Source organism: Babylonia areolata, chromosome 13 (assembly GCF_041734735.1).
Source record: "Babylonia areolata isolate BAREFJ2019XMU chromosome 13, ASM4173473v1, whole genome shotgun sequence".
Lineage (NCBI taxonomy): Eukaryota > Metazoa > Mollusca > Gastropoda > Neogastropoda > Buccinidae > Babylonia > Babylonia areolata.
The window spans coordinates 861,714-866,235 of NC_134888.1; the positions used below are offsets into that span (position 1 = coordinate 861,714).

Below are 4,522 nucleotides of genomic sequence, written 5' to 3' on the forward strand. Positions count from 1 at the left end.
TGTACTGTGTTGCGTTGTATTGTGCTGTGCTGTGTTGTATTGTGTTGTGCTGTGTTGTATTGTGTTGTGTAGCTTTGTGTTGTGCTGTGCTGTACTGTGTTGCGTTGTATTGTGTTGTGCTGTGTTGTACTGTGTTACGTTGTATTGTGCTGTGCTGTGTTGTGTTGTTTTGTGTTGTGCTGTGTTGTATTGTGTTGTGTTGTTTTGTGTTGTGCTGTGTTGTACTGTGTTGCGTTGTATTGTGTTGTGCTGTGTTGTACTGTGTTGCGTTGTATTGTGTTGTGCTGTGTTGTACTGTGTTGCGTTGTATTGTGCTGTGCTGTGTTGTACTGTGTTGCGTTGTATTGTGTTGTGCTGTGTTGTACTGTGTTGCGTTGTATTGTGTTGTGCTGTGTTGTACTGTGTTGTGTTGTGCTGTGTTGTATTGTGTTGTGGTGTTTTGTGTTGTGCTGTGTTGCGTTGTATTGTGTTGTGCTGTGTTGTGTTGTGTTGTATTGTGTTGTATTGTGTTGTGTTGTGTTGTGCTGTGTTGTACTGTGTTGTGTTGTGTTGTGTTGTGCTGTGTTGTTTTGTGTTGTGCTGTGTTGTACTGTGTTGCGTTGTATTGTGTTGTACTGTGTGTACTGTGTTACGTTGTATTGTGCTGTGCTGTGTTGTACTGTGTTGTGTTGTGCTGTGTTGTACTGTGTTGTGTTGTGTTGTGCTGTGTGTACTGTGTTGCGTTGTATTGTGCTGTGCTGTGTTGTGCTGTGTGTACTGTGTTGCGTTGTATTGTGCTGTGCTGTGTTGTACTGTGTTGCGTTGTATTGTGTTGTGCTGTGTTGTACTGTGTTGTGTTGTGCTGTGTTGTACTGTGTTGCGTTGTATTGTGTTGTGCTGTGTTGTACTGTGTTGTGTTGTTTTGTGTTGTGCTGTGTTGTACTGTGTTGCGTTGTATTGTGCTGTGCTGTGTTGTACTGTGCCGCTGGGCTGTGTTGTTATATACTGTGCTGTGTTGTGTTGTACTGTACTGTGCTCAGCAAGTTTTGCTGTGTTGTACTGAGGTAATGCGCTATGCTGTGCTGTACTGTACTGCGTTGTACTGTGCTATACTGTGCTGTACTGCGATATGCAGTGCTGCACTTTGCTGTACTGTGCTGTGTTGTCATGTACTGTGCTATACTGTGTTGTACTGTGCTGTGCTGGAGTGTTCTGTACTGTAGGCTACTGTGCTGTACTGAGTGAACTTGGACTGATGTACCGTGTTGTGATGTACTGTACTGTGCTATATATACTTCGCTGTGCTGTGCTAAGACTGTATTGTGCTGTGCTGTGCTGTGTACTGTGCTATATATACTTCGCTGTGCTGTGCTAAGACTGTATTGTGCTGTGCTATGCTGTGTTGTGTACTGTGCTATATATACTTCGCTGTGCTGTGCCAAGACTGTATTGTGCTGTGCTGTGTTGTGTACTGTGCTATATATACTTCGCTGTGCTGTGCCAAGACTGTATTGTGCTGTGCTGTGTTGTGTACTGTGCTATATATACTTCGCTGTGCTGTGCCAAGACGCTCAGCTCAGTGCCAGTACAGAGAGTCCCTGAGGGTGTGGGTTCGAATCCCGCTCTCGCCCTTTCTCCCAAGTTTGTCTGGAAAATCAAACTGAGCGTCTAGCCTTTCGGATGAGACGATAAACCGAGGTCCCCGGCGTGTGCAGCACGCACTTGGCGCACTGTAAAAGAACCCATGGCAACGAGAGTGTTGTCCTCGAGCAAAATTGTGCAAAAAGAAATCCACTTTCATAGGTAGAAAAATACATAAGCATGCACTCAAGGCCTGACAAGCGTGTTGGGTTATGCTGCTGTCAGGCATCTGCCTAGCAGATGTGGTGTAGCGTATATGGATTTGTCCGAACGCAGTGACGCCTCCTTGTGAAACTGAAACTGGTGTAACGTATATGGATTTGACCGAACGCAGTGACGCCTCCTTGAGCTACTGATACTGATACTGTACTGTATTGTAATCTGCGGCTGCTCAACGAAAAGTCGGACTGTAAATGAGCTTAACCTGTCGACTGGGGGCCTACATCTGAGGCTCTACTTTTATCCGAACACCGCTGATCCACTGAGAACCTGTTTGAAGCGGTTCGTGGCGCCAATCACAGGATAAAACAGAGCTGAGTCCGTCACTATATAGGCCACAACCTCTCGGTGTCGAAAACCGAAAACGTCAACAAAAGGTATCGTCAGAACCATCCGACAAGTCCTTCACTCGATCACTCGCATATAATTCATTTCAACAAATCTGGTGATCTGTTGACCACGTTTCTTCTCCTAAAGTGTGTTACTGGAACGTTCACGAACTTCCTTTTTAAACCAACAGATTAATTTGGACCTTCCAGCTTGTTTTCCGTTACGTACGACGGAAAACTGATTCTAACTATAACGGCTAAAGGGTAAAGTCTCTCTCTCTCTCTCTCTCTCTCGATTAGCAAGGACAGATTGGAAGAATAGGCTATGCCTAAAATCTTAATCCTTGAATAAAAACGTTTGGAGTTCTGAGTTCTCTCTCTCTCTCTCTCTCTCTGTGTCTCTCTCTCGTCACATTGCAATATTTCGTTTAAAGCATTTAGATCTGGGGTAATAACTGATGGAAACCTGGCACGGTGTGTATTGGCACGGTGTGTATTCAGTATAAGCTGTGACAATGACTTCCGTTTTCAAGTCAGCTAGGTTAATTCAGTATAACAAAACAGCAATAGCAACATGGGAACACATGAAAAAAGCCCGAACAACTTGAAAAGGCGAACATATGTTAGTGGGAAGATTATGCAGTACACACCTAACACTGATGTGAATATATGGAAATAATGAACACTTTTAAGTAATTCTCTGCACAGAAAAGTTTCTGTTTTAAAACCAACAACACAAACAGTGCACTGTGCAATTTAGTTCAAATCGGTCGTCATAGCGGTGAAGAAAAATAATGAACACTTTTAAGTAATTCTCTGCACAGAAAAGCTTCTGTTTTAACTCTCTCCATACGAACGGCGAAAGAGACGACGTTAACAGCGTTTCACCCCAATTACCATCATCAAAATATTGCAAACGGAAGGCTCTTATACTGAAGAGGTGAATGTTGACAAAGAATACCACAATTCTGACGACGGAAGCTAAAGGTTGGGTCATTCAGACACAAACTGGACATCCGAGGGGTCTGTGTAGAGGAGAAGAGAGGACTGGCCGTACTGAGTGAGTTAAAGCCAAACGATACTATGACAAACTGCACTGTGCAATTTAGTTCAAATCAGTCGTCATATGACGGTGAAGAAGCAACAGCATTTTTGGCATTTTCATCATCCTGTTTCCACCTGAATCACAAATAAAGTTTTGCCGGTGGAGTGGGGTGGGGGTGGGGGGTTTGGGGGGATGATGATGGTTTTTTTTGTGTTTTTTTTATCAAAGGTATCAATGGGTTTTTGTGTTTTTTATTACCCCTGACCCCTGCTGCACCTTCTTTTCTACTAACAAACTCCATGTTGCCAGAGGTTCAAATACTAACCTTTTCACTAAATTTTGCAGAACAAATATTCGTAAGTTTTCTTTTAGCTTTAAAGCAGTTAAAAGATGGAATGCACTGAATAATTCAACAAAAACAACTATAACTATTGACCAGTTCAAGAATCTTCTAGACAATGACTCTAAATCATTAATAAAACCATTCGATTTTGATGAATGAACATTTTAAAAAAATCATACGCATGTACGCAACCCTAAACTATTTCTATATGAAGAAGGGGCGTTGAAAAGCCAAAAAGGCTTAAAAAAAAAAAAAAGTCCCAAATTCTGTACCTGTACCTGTACCTGATGCAGACGGATAAAATCAGAAGCGCAATGTGCACTGAAAAGCACTGAGTCTGACTGAGTGAAACAAGTTTGGTGTGATCAGTGCTGACATTCAAACATCTTGAACACGCAGATAAGACAGACAGACAGACAGACAGACAGATAGAAAGAGAAAGAGACACAAACACAAAGTGAGAAAAACCGATAAAAGGAGGAGAGAGAGAGAGAGAGAGAGAGAGAGAGAGAGACAAAGACACTCAGAATACAGAGAAAGACAGAGAAGTGGCCGGGCAGGCAGGCAAAGTCAATGTCTGCACACAGACAGGCCTGTCAAGTTGTCTTTGCAGTCACAGAAGCCTCTCTCTTTCTCCCACTCCCTCTCTCTCTCTCTCTCTCTCACACACACACACACACACACACACACACACAAGAAACCGTACTCACCCAACACTGACACCACCGTGACGACAGCGAAATCACAACACCAAACTGTGCGCCGCTTTCTGCACCGGCAGAACAGAATTGTGCAGACCTACTGACAAAGAAAGGTCAACGACACACACACACACACCGTAGAGCTAAGGTTAACGACCTATCAGCAATAAGTCCTCAAGGTCAACTGAGTTGATCTGGTCAGATGTCCCCGGCAGTAATCGTTCGGTGGTTCAAGATGCTCAATGCTGTTGTACACACACACCGG

General features: G+C 43.5%; 1 protein-coding gene across 2 annotated transcripts in view; it reads right to left on the reverse strand.

The window, feature by feature from the left end:
• The window catches only part of LOC143288956 (monocarboxylate transporter 14-like), a 37,232-nt gene extending 32,710 nt beyond the window's left edge, over positions 1 to 4,522 (reverse strand). The window contains exon 1 of one of the 2 annotated variants that reach the window (XM_076597652.1): positions 4,267 to 4,522. The gene's annotated coding sequence lies outside the window, so the exon portion shown is untranslated. The remainder of the gene's footprint in view (positions 1 to 4,266) is intronic. The other variant, XM_076597650.1, reaches the window with a different exon arrangement.